Source organism: Balearica regulorum, chromosome 3 (genome assembly GCF_011004875.1).
Source record: "Balearica regulorum gibbericeps isolate bBalReg1 chromosome 3, bBalReg1.pri, whole genome shotgun sequence".
NCBI lineage: Eukaryota > Metazoa > Chordata > Aves > Gruiformes > Gruidae > Balearica > Balearica regulorum.
In genome coordinates, this window is record NC_046186.1 from 116,744,008 (window position 1) to 116,757,468 (window position 13,461).

A 13,461-nucleotide genomic window follows, 5' to 3' on the forward strand; every position below is an offset into this window, starting at 1 on the left:
ATTTTAATTTTTGTACGTGTGTTTGAGTAAAAGAAGGCTGGACATAGTGTGAGGAAGCAGCTACCACATTTGGCATTCAGGAGCCAAAATTAAAAGGAAGGCGTCTCCTTTGCATACTGTTGTGCAGTGTCATCAAAGGTCATCGTCTGCTGCAGATATCAAGGGATAATGAGCTAGGGTCAGGCGTAATGATGGTAGGCTCTAGGTAACAGAGGACGCTTTCTTATGCTCCTTCCCTTCTCTTGGAGAAGTCTGCATCCTTCACAGACTTCCTTCACATCCGTGCAGTAACAGTTTCCAAGCCTGGCACAGCACAAAGCCACCAGGTGACCAAGGTGCATCAGCACCTAACAATTCAGAGCCTCTCCTTGCATAAAACAAGGACAACCAGTAGTTTCTACAAGAGTTACTGTTACCAGGCAATTGTGTCATTCTATTTAGATTGAGAAATTCTGTATTTTCTGATTTATTTGGAAGGCTTTGTTTCACATCTCCTAAAAACCTGTCTCCTGTCAGCTAGACAAAGGGTTACTTTTCACAATAAATACGCAAGAAGGGAGAGACATGCTTACAGGGTTATGTAAGTCGTCTTTAAGGAGTTTTACAGGCGAGTAAGATGCAGCTCCAGACACCAGACTTTTAAATCATTTAAAGCTGACATAAGCTGATCCTAGGCACAGTTTATAATCATGTTTTTACTTTTCAGCTCTGACAATTACAAATTGTTTGTATTAGCTCCACAAGCATTCCTATTCAGCAGTATTGTCAAAGTTCATTCATCCCAGCCTCGGAACAGCACACCAATCCTTTGCTTTACCAGCCTCCATCCATAACCTTCATCCAACTGTTACCAACCACGTGGGGAGGGGCAGGAGAGATCTACAGCCTGCAAAAAACCCCCTCATCTGCAATCCGTGGTAGCTGCAGTTTCCCATGTTTCAATGTGGTTTTCAGATCATCTCAGCTCGACAGGAAGAAGCCTGGCATCCTCTAAGCATGTTGCACTTGCAACCTTTGAAGATGTTCAAAAGAAAAGGAAAAAAAATAAATAAACGAAAGGTCTTAACCATTTTGCATGAAGTTGCATGAAAAGTCTTGGGGCCTAACTTGACTGGAACTGTTTTAAGTACTTCTCTACTACAGCAGCGGTGCGTCATATGAAAGGCTTTGTTTGGCATCTATCCACAGTTATAAATAAAAAACATATTTATCTTTGGTCATGCATATAATTTAAAAGTCGGACAGAAGAAACCTTTTTTCTCCTTTTAAATCTGTAGCAAGCCCAAGATAAATTCTTATAAATTATTTCTTTTAAAAGGAGGAAAAGAAAAAAACAGTAACAAAATAGCTTGGCTATTTGGAAATCTGGAAAACAGATTATTTCTTTGGATGGAACAAAGTGTGTGTATGTGTCATCATGACTTTAAACAGTTCCACGGCTCCCCATGGAAATACTTAATTGAAGCTAATAAGATGTGGAGTTATCAGTGGTTTGCCATGATAGATTTCATATGGTCTCTCCAAGATGTTTTACCTCCTTAAGAACGTACCGACCTAAGATTGTGTTAACTGGTGATGTGAGCAGCAACCACCACAAACACTGAATTTGAGTGAAACCCCATTCACAGAGGGGACAGAAGTTTGGGCAAACCCCTTATAACTCCAACCTCTATGCAACACAAACACTTAAACCTCTGATTTGTAGCATGTGTGACAACCTCCCACAGAAACCTTCAAATGAAAGACTTATTTGCCTCTTAACACTTGCAGCATGGGTCAGAAGTCCTTTCTTTTGGCATCACAAAATTAGGAAAGAAACTACTGTCAGCAGACTACAGATCCCCACGCAAATCTTCCCTCAATTACCGTGCTTCCCCTGACACTACGGAGGACCAGGCCCACCTTCTTTCATTAAGCAAATTAGTTGATCATGAGTACATACTATGAAATTTTTTGACTAGTTACACCAATTGTAAAAAAAAGTTATGCCCTTCTCACATCTTGGTTTAGAAAAGTAAATCCCAGCTGTATTTGAGATGGATATATAGTGTCCATAGACAGTAGGACATTTTTACCACAAGCACGTATCTACACAACCTCATGGAGAGCCAGTAAAGCTTTCTGTATTTGCAGAAACAGGTTATTTGGCATCTGCAAAGTGCAGGTGTTTTATAAGCATCTGTATATACTCATTTCTGTTAATATCACAAAATAAATTTGGCTTGAGACAACGTATCTGTGTCACTATACATGATTAAACCATTCTGAAGTTTATGGAGGAAGAAAGGTTTTTCCTATACCGACAGCAGCAGAGTTTATACAGGACTTTGGGTAGAGATAATCTGCATAACTTTGGCACTCATTTCACACCTACATTTTAGGTAATTAATTAAACTGTCCTCCTAAAATTGGCTAAAATTAAGCAGCTTGTAATTATTTTCTTTCGGGAAAAGAAATCTGTAGACTTTTCTGGCATAACCACCTTTTGCCTTCAGCAATCTTTTTTCCTGAAAACTTATTCCCTGTGCCTGCAAATGCACCTACTGCATCTACTTCTTTTTAATGTTAATATTCCTTTTGAATATACCATCCCCACTGATAAAGTCAAGTACACGTCTACAGGCTGTAGGGTCAAGTTCAGTGTACCACCTATCAGTAATTACGTCAGTCAGCCACAAGCACAGTGCATTCATTAACCTATAAGCAACCTTGGTATTTAACTTACACTGACCAATATTATATTCAGTATTAAGGGAACTACATGCAAATACCATGATATAGGAAATTGAAGGATACGATAAATGCCATGGGAAAACATCGCATTTGGAAATAGTTGAAGTCAACATAAAGAGTGAATCATAAGATGAAACAACTATTTTGCAGCTGCTTATGGACAGGGACAGCCTGGGGAGCCAACGCTCAGGATTAATGCAACCTTCTTTAGGTGGTGAACAGCAGCTCTGCGTTCATTTTCTAGCCAGCAAAGAGTTAACAGGCACCTCCTGAAGGCAACTCCCATCTTAGGTATCTAAACTCTGTGACACCTCTGACTCCTCACTGACTATGCAGGGAAGCGAGGGCAACTGAGCTCCTAAGTCGGGTGTCTTGTGTAGTTACCAAGAAAAGAATCCAGCCTGAACTGTTTGATACATTTCTGTTACCAGTTTCCTGTAAGACAGTCTGTAACTTTATGTGTGTTCCTTAAAATGCAAAAGCGCCTAAGATTTACAAGGTTAGCAATGTACACTGCTGTAAGCGGCACGCAAACTCAGATGCTGCGGGATTCTTTACCAGTGCAAGTTTTCATCCATCTCAGCATATGGATGAACTGAGCGGAGGAGAAGCAAGCCTGATTGTAATTACATTAAGCACTTTGGCAATAAGGAAAAGTTTGTACTTGTACACAGATGGCTTTATGTTACAATGCTATAAATGTGCCAAGTTTCATGGCTTCACCACATGATGCAGGGAAGAGGCTTGATCCAAAGTCTGTGCAAACCTGCTGAAAAGCTCTGACTGATTTCAGTGCATTTGTATCAGGTCTATGATAAGTCCACTGGAAACACCTGGAAAAGGGAATAGCCTTTGGTACTAAAACAGAATTATTTTTAGACCATTTTTAGCACAGTTTGCCTTTTTTAGCCCAAGTCTTCATGCTTTGGCGACTCTGTTTTCCTTTAAAGTAGAAACAATAAAGTCCAGTTCGGGTTGATTAAAATGACTTTGACTGCCCACTGTAGCTCTCATCTAAGCTGGAAACTTAAACTTTGCAGATCTCATGGAAACTACCTGGGGGAAAAATATTACATTCTTATTCTATGAGGCCTCCTGAGTCGTTCTGGTGTTTTTGATTCAAGTCCTATTTTCTGTGACCCTCCCACCCCTACTACTTCATGAAGGTAAGAGATTTTTAAGCTTACTTCAGAAGTCCTTAATTTAGAAAAATAAACAAAAATTCTGTCAACCCATTCCCCAGTGTCTCACCATAACATATTTTAGAGTAATAAATCTTCACCCTGACAGCTCTCTGATGATGCATTACATTAATACATCATAATGACAATACTTGTGATATATTATGGATATATTTTCTGAAAGGGATATCACCTATACATTCCATCTTCCCAGCGCAGCAGAAGATTGTTTGGGAAAAGGGGGAGAAGGGGAGGTAAAGGATGTTCTTTACCCAGAAGGCAAAATCTCACAAGAGAATGTGGAATTAGGTTGATTGCCCTTGTTAAAATACCAAAGAGAATAAGAAATAAAATGCCTTCTGCGCACCAACTACTTCTATCAGTAAGATGACCTGTTTGTTCCTCAAATACTGATATTCAGGCTGGAATATAAAAGGGAAATTCTTTAATATACTTGTATCAGTCATGCTAATACAGGAGAAACAGACTTTAAGAAATAATCACGATGACTTCGATAGGGTTGAAAGATTGTGATAATGAGGTGTATGATATTTAAAAGAGTAACTAAGTCAGTCTGCAAACAGAAATAACCGGCAGCCTCGGTGAACAAACTGGTGAGAGTTGTGTACACTCCAAAGAGTCACCCGTGACTGATACAAACCAAAATCTTTTCAATGCCCAAGCACAGACAAGGTGATGACAGGGCTTTTCAGTAGGAAATAAAGTTAATTTTTGACATGGATATCTGGCCTTCCACACCACCATTGCACATAAGAAGCAGATCACAGGCTGGTGTTTGCTGTGCTAGGTTCTGCACAAGCAGAACAAAGACAATCCTGGCCTCAACCAATTTAAACTCGATTTCCAAGATTTAGAATGCAAAATCAGCCCCTGGCTTAAAAGAGCCTGTTGCCTGGGCAGAAGGTAGTAGTAACTTTGCTCCAAAGGCTCATCTTGCATATGTGGCTGTGTGGGCTGAACAGTACGAGGTTTGACAGACACCTTTGACAATAACCAGTGCAATGCGGCCCTCCTGAGGCACTTGGCTTGCACACAGGTAACTCTGACACCTCAGTGCCCCAGTTCTCAGCATAAAGATCACAAGGGCACTCAGCACCTACCCTGAGCCTACGGATAGCCACCTTTTCTCAGAAACACGCTCCTTCCATCCACTACTAGGCTACTGAATTCTTAGTATTCAGCTTAGGTGCAGAGAAAAAAAAACAAACAGTGGACCAGTGAGCTTCTGGCTTTTTAGGGGTTCTGATAGTGCTCTGATGCCTTTTGCCAAACACTTAGAGTGGACTCCCTTCAACACTGAATTGCTGTTGGCTACCCACACTGCAGAAGTATCTGAAGCCCATTTGGACCACGCTGTTAAGATTCCTGAGGTCATATGCTGTGTGTGATTGGTAGAACTGTCTCAGAATAAACATCTCCCATGACCTTTCTTCCCTTACAGACTCACCCACAGGTACGCACTGTGCCGTTGAAATGAATCTGATGATAAATGTTCTGGCCTGGCAAATACTCACCTGTATCTCTGCACAGGATTAATGAGAAGAAGAGGACATGAAACACTTTCTGTTTCTGTTTGGTCTCACTGATGCTGCACCAGAGGGGTAGATCTGATGCCTGTTTTCTGAAACAGCTCAGAGGCCTGAAGTATTCCTTTGTTAGTTGAAGAATTAGTAAACAAAATTCCTGTGAGACATTTAATGGGAGAAAAAGATGTCATGATTAAGATTCACAGAAAAGGTTTAAAATATTACAATAAGAATGAAATCCAAATATGTATCTGAGCATATATTTCAGTGTGCAATCACCCCAGCTGACAAGAAAAATGGGTTTGAATGTCGTGGCAGTAATATCAGCTCCAGCGTATGTGTTCCGCATAAAGAGAGGCCTTGGACATTGCTATTTTGACTTTGCAAGAAACACTTGAGAGAAAAGCCCCAAATTTCTGATAGGGACTGGCAGGTCTCACTCTATCTCAGAAATGCTGAAGATGGAAACATCAAGAGTGCAAGTAAAACAACAGAAGTGTTGATGTTACTCTGCTGAACACGTGAAAACAAGCGATGATGCACAATGCAAGGCAGTGCGATAATCACATTCGCTGAATGTGGAGTGTTTCTGAAAGGTGCTTATTGACCTCTGAATCTTCAATCTGCAGAAGATATCTGAGCTATTATGAACATAGGAAGCCACCACGTGATAGCCATGGTGCCTTGCTAGCAAGCCTATCTCCTGAGAGTTGATTACAGGCAAAAAGAAAAAGGTTCTAATGGAAATCAGCTGATACAATCAACCCTACTAAATCCACTGTCACATTTCTATGACCACTTGCAAGAGCCTATTGCAATGTTATTTTGCATTGCAAGCATTTATCCTTTAGCTGTTGAAGGAAAACAACCAGCTCATTTTGTAGATGAGCCATAAGTTTCTGGATACTGCTGCTCTGAGTCAAGCAAACTGCATTACCAAGTCCCATCAATACTAGATTTCTTGGCTGTGCCAGATGTCCTCTCACTTACAGAAAAATAATAAAAAAACCAGTGTCCTCAAAAACATCAAGAAAAATGCTAACTGACTTGCACTGGGGCCAAGTATATACTTAGGAGTTATAAAAAAAACCCCTTCTTACTGACTTTACAGCAGGGATAGCATCCCATTTTAGTCAGCAATGCAAAAATGCTATTTTCCATCCCAGCCCAGCCTACCCTGCTGTCTTACCCTAGGGTGAGCTGTGGCAGTAATAGTGCAAAAGCTATTCCAAGATACTCCATGTAAACAAAGCAGAGGTCTCTGATGTCTTCTCTTCTCAGAACCAACTTTTGCTCTTTTCATCAAACATAGCTCTGGATAAGATGTTGTAATTTTAGTTGCTATTAGAGTTTAAAGTGATTTTCCTGCATTCACTTGTTCCTGGCATTGAATATTCATAGCAGAGTTCTGTTTATTCTTTCACCCTTTTTTGTCTGATGTTATTGTTGTGAAAATTGAAGAACTGTCACAACTGTATTGCCTTTCATGCAAGAATACAGTGAGTTTCAGGTTCACTTTTAAACCCAGTGACATGGTTTTAAAAGAAACCATTAAAAAAAACTGAAACAGGGCATCTTCACTACTAAGGCTAGCTGACTCAAATGACTTTATTAGAATGCTCTTTGCTATTTTTCCTTGTATGTTAGATAAGAAGCACATATAGAAAGTCCTGTTAACCGTCATACAATCCATAGATCCACATTACTGTAAAAAATTGCTCGGCTAAAGTTCACACAAACAACAGTGAAATTACCCCAAAGGAATCTCTGTGTTTCAAGACAATTTTCTTGCTGAGTTTCAAATATTAAAACTCTCCCAGTTGTTAAATAAAGAGTGATGAGAAAATGCATGCAATTTTAATTTCCACTGGGATTATGCCTGGTGTGAGACAATCATGTTGTTAGATATTTTTCTAAAGACTAAAATAATGTTATAGCGTCTGTGAAGGATGTTATGAAGAACAAGGTACTGAAATAAAAACATTTTTATCCCAGACTGGCTACTTGTTATGCTTTTTGCTGACATTGCTTGAATTAGAATGTATGCAAAGCTTTATTATCTAAGACACTTAAGCTCAACTTGGTTTAACTGATGTATCTATTAGCTTATTTATCCTGTAGTTAGTGAAGGCTTGATACATCAACTAACGAGAATCCATGCAAGTCCAATGGATATTTATAAAAAATGACATCATGTTCACTTGTTTACCCCTCAGCAGTGCTAAAGCAACAGCATACTTTAAAACCAAAGCTGATGTTCACAGTGCTCCCTGCAAAACCAACTGGTTAGTGGAAGGGCCGAGTATTTGCAACACCTGTGCCCCCACCTTTGTCCTTTGGGGTCTGGTGGGATTTCAGATGCTCTTAAAAGAGATTTGTAGGGAGACCAAAAAATGGGGAATGACAAAGAGGAACTTTAAAAAACTAATTACAGTCTTGAATACAGCTAGTTCATAACCCCGAGCTCATAATCAGGTGTCGAGGAACAGATAGACCAGGTATGAAGTATCACACTGTAATTGTAAGGAGGAATTTGCTTGGGAGATGACTTTGGCTCTGCCTGGGAAAGACTTTAAAGGGACTTACTAAACAGCTCCATTGTCAGAAAACTAAAAATGTCAACAGTGACTATGAAAGCATACTGCTAGAAAAGCAAACATTACCTTGTTTGATTTTGTTTATTGGTTTTTTTGTCAGATCTGTAACTTTTCCTAAAATGCTTCAACCTGGAGGAAGGAAATAACACTAATAAAAATACTTATTACCTGAAAAATGTGTCAGTTTTGTAATTGTGGATAAATATGACAATATTGACAAAGTTGACAATAAATATTAACAATAACGTATGCTTTAGTTCTTGCACTACCTTAAATGTGGCAAAGTAAAAAGAGATGGGACCTGCCTCCTTCAAACTCATTTCCCTGCTCTCTCAAGGGTCCATCTTGAACAACTTTCAGGAACCTACGAAGTCCTTTTATCCTTTTTTAATAGTAGTATTATTCAGTAATATACTTAGCACAAGGATGGCATAAGACAAATAGTAATCTTCATCTCACTCCATTTTCAGACAGTTTTCACAAAGGAAACTGCTCTCTAGGAAATCCAGCCAAAGTTTAGATGAAACCAAATTTTTCCAAACCCCCTTATACTTGATTGTCCTGATACAGGAATTTTCCAAAGGAGATGTTCTAGAGGAATTTCCCAGGCTAGAGGGCAGCTTGTTTGCTTTGTGTTGTTTCCTGTTAAATTGCAAACTTTTTCATGGAATGGGTAATATCTGGGCAAGCAAATCACATTTGTGAATCTTGGCCTAGCACTTGTGCGAGTGTAAGGAATGGGTAATGGTAGGAATTTTACCATGTATTCCTTGACAGGCAGCTGCATAGCTGAGAAAAGTTGTGAGAGTGACAGGGAGTTTATGTATCCTGGAGATATGGAGAAAAACAAAGGGAAATAGGAAAGAAGGGGGGAAAAAATCAAGTGGCAAAATCAGCAGTTACTATAACAGAACTATACTGCTGGTTCATTTTTTTTGGACTTGATTTAGAAAGAAAAATAACAGGCACATTTCCTTCAGATTTATTATGTTTGGAGGTAGTATATTTAAGCAGAATAGACAGAGTGGGTGATATAAGTGAGTATCTAATGATAGATAATACTAATTAAGGGGAACGTCAAGGCCAACCAAGAGCAAAGGAGACAAACTCTCTGCCCCCCGCACTATTGACAAAGTGGCGCCTGCTCCATTTCTGGACATTTCCAAAGACAAACTGGGACAAAACAGTACAAGAAAAGAAAAAACAATGCCAAAATCAAGATCTAGGCAACAGCTCCAGCAAAGGCTGTTCCAAAGCCAAGTCAACAATGGCAGCAAATCCAAAAGCAGCAATAGGGGCTCTAGGAGACACTGCACCTTCTTCCTTTCTTCTGGCCTCTAATCAGAGCCATCTGCAGGGTGTTAGTCCACTTGGAGGCTGACATGAAAGATCCTTACATTTACACTCACACCCGCTCAGCAATGAATAGGTGTCTCCAGATCAGTCCTACATGCCCACGAGATAGCGAGCACATAAAGCCATTCCTACAGCCTGTAACCTTGGTAGTCGCCATGTGGGTTTTCTGCAGGGCTGGCCCGTGGTGTCGTAGCCCTATGTTCCATCTCTAAGGTTTCTCCAAAGCCAATGCCAGCCCTTGACAGCTTTTGTAAATGACATGAGAGTTTATCTAGGGATGCCAGAAACCTGTACCAGTCCCAATAGCAGAGCCCAGACCTATGTGGGGGCATTACCACATACCAGGGAACCCATTTTTCCACCACGTTGCTACAGCTTGCTAAACGGGCAAGCAAAGCGAGTCAACATCTGGCTCATTTTTCCTAAACAGCCAACAAGAGGTTTTAAAAGCTACAAGGTCAGAAAGGCTCTCTCTCCACTGTGCTTCAGAAATGCAGTGCTGCTTGACCTGGTTCTTGATTTACCTTTGCTATATCTGAAGCCCCCAAAGTAACATTCTCAAAAAATTTTTAGGACAGTTTCCTATGTGCAAGGACAGCAGTGAGTTACTTAACAAATTAAGAGAACATCACTGGGAATAGAACAGTTCACAGTTTACTGTATGACTCTGCAGCTGTCAAAAACATAAATCATAGAAAAAAAGAGTTGAAATTAGAGACAAAAAGCAAATCCAAACATCTTTGATGACATTTGGGGGGGGGGGGGGGGGGGGTTGAAGAGCTCATGCTGGTGGAAGGAGGAAGGGAAGAAAAGCCAGTCCCTGAAACTGGGAATAGGACTCAGGAGAAGTCAGGTCCATTCCCCTCTACTCCATAGACTGTGTAAATGATGGGCACATTTAAACTCCAGTCTCTAACAGAGAGAATAGGAGATTAATACTCTCTACTTCTCTCCTGCCTAATGAGATTGTAAGATCTCTCACTAATTGTTTGTCCCAGTCATAGCACAGCTGAGACCAGACCTCCTTTGGGGCCCCTCTACTTTATGGTGCAATTAATGCATATAACCCTATGCCATTTATAGTTCTCGAACCCTAATGTGTAATGTGTGCTGGGATGACGGCTTTTTGTGATCAGTAGTGCCTCACTGGTAGAAGGCCCCCTTTCATTTTGTATCTACCTGTTCTTCTGTGTTACAACCCCTGTAAGCTCCTGAGCGCTGGAGCCGATCAAAAGCAAGAGCATCCTTTTATAAGAGGCCAGAGTAAAGCGGAGATGCACTAGGTAACTACTCACAGGCATCCAATGGGCCAACTCTCCCTTATTTTACTTACAAAGGAAGGTTAAGTGGAAAGAATGGTAAAACTCCCATTGCCCTCCACTGGGCCAGGAATTCTCACTCTCATGTAAGTCACATTATTTGTCAGGGCATTTGCTCAGTCTTTCTGTCCCGCCTCACCTTTTCCAAAGCCATTTATGTTTCTCCACTGAAGAGATTTCCAACCACAACTGCTTCATCATTAGATAAATTGCTTCTTTGTGCCAGTAAGATTTCATTCTATGTATTTGTTTGTCTAATCTGTGTACCTCCATGAACTCACATCTTCTTTGCATTTAGTAGGCAGTAGCGGGGAATGCAAAATCAAGGCTAGGTTCTGCTGAAAGTGCAAGATGAAACCCAACAGTACTCCTAACTTCAGGAAGTTTTGTAGAGAGAAAATAGGAAGTGAAATAACTTTTAAAAATGCACACTTTTGTAATGCATTAAAGCCTTCATTGCTTTTGCCAAAACTTCACTTTTAAGAAGAACCAGCTGTGGATTTGATTTCTATGTTTCTCAGCCATAAGTCAATAGAGGATTCAATTTTAAAGCACAAGACCTATAACATGCAGTGTGAATCATCTCTTGTCTGCATATAAGATAGCACAGATAGATAACGTGCTTAGTGAAAGCTTTATCACCAAGGAAACACATTCATAAGCATTGAATCTAGCACCTTAACATTTACAACTCACTTTAAAAAAAATGCCAGCTGTAAATAAGTCCATACTCATAACTAGAAATATGTGGTATCTATCACTCATGCCTATTTTAAGAATTACTCATTGCCTAAGAGTGGCAATGGGCAAAGCCAATTTGCAAAAGATCAGAGCTTTTGGAGATTTGGACTCTGATCTTCCAGAAGTTAATTGTTTCAGAGAGATAATAATTTTTTGGTAATTATGTCCAACCAATCCATAAGTAACCCCTCACAGAATAGGTTTTATCTAGTGCCACTTGCTATTTCCTAAAGGTCACGGAATCTCTTTTTCTCACCTCTAACGGCTCACCTTTCCTGGGTGCACTATGGGGAAGCATAATTCCAGCAAAGTGGAAATTCAGTCAGCAAATGAGGCATCGACATAAATATTCATGGGGGAAAAAAACTTTTGAAAAAATGTTGAGAAAAGAGAGTAGGTAAATCATGGCATCCTCCAGAGACCACTAAGACATGCACTGACAATTTACATGGATTTGCTTAAAATTTTGTCTGTAATTTAAGAAGTGTTATCATACTTACCGATTTATCACCTTCTTGCCAGTATTTGGGCATCTCTTGAGCACTGGACACTTGATCAAGGACAGAACAGTTGCTGAGATGGCATGTGGCACCCATTTGTCATATCCTTGATTTACAGTCTGGGAATTAGCAAGGGAAATTATTCTGGATTACTCAGGGACATGCTTATGCCCCAGACAATATACAACAGTTGTTCAGTTTTTAAAATGTGAATTTGACTTCCTATCTAGGATTCTTTCCCCAGCTTGGGAACCAAGGACCTGATATGAAGGCAAGCCATGGGAGAAGCACATGAATTCAGACTATCTACGTGTACAAGGTTAAGTTTCTGCATAAGTGCTGGAAGACACACTGGGCATTATCTCAGGGAAGAGTTCCAGTGGAGTTCAGCACAGCATAATATGGTAATGATTCAGTTTCAAGAGAAAAAATTGCAGAAAGAATTTTGAAAATGCTTGATTATGACTTGTTTTGCCTGTGGCTGTGGTCCCTGATAACACTTTTCTTGACCCTGGTAGGAAGAGAAGGAAGCTGATGCTATATGCCATTAGAAAGCCAGCTCTGAAAACACACAATATACTTAAAATATTTGTCTCCTTGCAGTTAATCCTACAAAGACACACATTCAGAGAGACCTTTGTTTAATTGAGAATACTCTGAACTCAATTCATGTCTGGCTCCTGTCTGGTTCCATGAGGCTAAATGGATACAAATAAATGGAGCCATTTGCCAACTCAGGACTCAAATCACTGGCAGTCATCATAAAATCCAGTGCCCAAAAGAGTCTGAGATGTAAAATACCAGACTCCAGCACCCAAATTTGACCATTCAGTGAAGAATAAGATACAAAGGATTGCTTTAAAGCCACTGACCATGAAGAAAAAAAACACCCACTGGTGGGTAATGACACAGTCTTGAACTTTCACACCACATCTCGGTAAATATTACTGCACTATAATTGAGTTCATCAGGTTCCACGAGCATGCCCATACTTTCTTCTCCATTTCTGGATGAGTTCCATTGGTGTTATGCAAAGGACACTACTGTCTATTGGGAGGTTGTCTGTGCTAACCCGAAGCACATTCTTTTAAATTGTTTATCTCACCCCTGTTTGTAGCTTCTCAGCTCTCAGATCCTCCCTAATGAGGACAGTGACCAGAGGGCTAGAACATACGTAACTTTTATAAGGACAAAATGAGGGGCAATGTTAAGGTTTCCTACTTTTTTCCTTCCTCTCTTTTCTAAAGAAAACCTTTTATTCAACCCTGATGCCATAAAAGAAGGTGATGTCATAATTTATGATATTAAACTGGTTACTAAAATGTCATTACACAAGTGATGTTCTAATTGATGATGTTAAACTGGTTAGCAGGAAAGTGTCAAGTGTCACTTTCATGACATAAACTGCCAGTTATGATTATATAATATCAATTATTCTTTAGAAAACTGCATTAGATCAGTTAGTTCTGAACCAGTGTAGTTGGGGT

General features: G+C 39.9%; 2 long non-coding RNA genes across 2 annotated transcripts in view; both read right to left on the reverse strand.

Moving 5' to 3' along the window:
- Positions 1-590: 590 nt before the first annotated feature.
- On the reverse strand, positions 591-8,177 carry LOC142601341 (uncharacterized). The gene is made up of 3 exons (XR_012834943.1): positions 8,125-8,177; positions 5,450-5,618; positions 591-1,012 (listed from the first exon to the last, which is right to left on the reverse strand). It is a non-coding gene; the product is annotated as an uncharacterized LOC142601341 (long non-coding RNA).
- A 3,795-nt stretch (positions 8,178-11,972) lies between these two features.
- LOC142601167 (uncharacterized) overlaps positions 11,973-13,461 on the reverse strand; it is a 33,326-nt gene continuing 31,837 nt past the window's right edge. The window contains exon 5 of the long non-coding RNA XR_012834800.1: positions 11,973-12,093. This is a non-coding gene — a long non-coding RNA (uncharacterized LOC142601167). The remainder of the gene's footprint in view (positions 12,094-13,461) is intronic.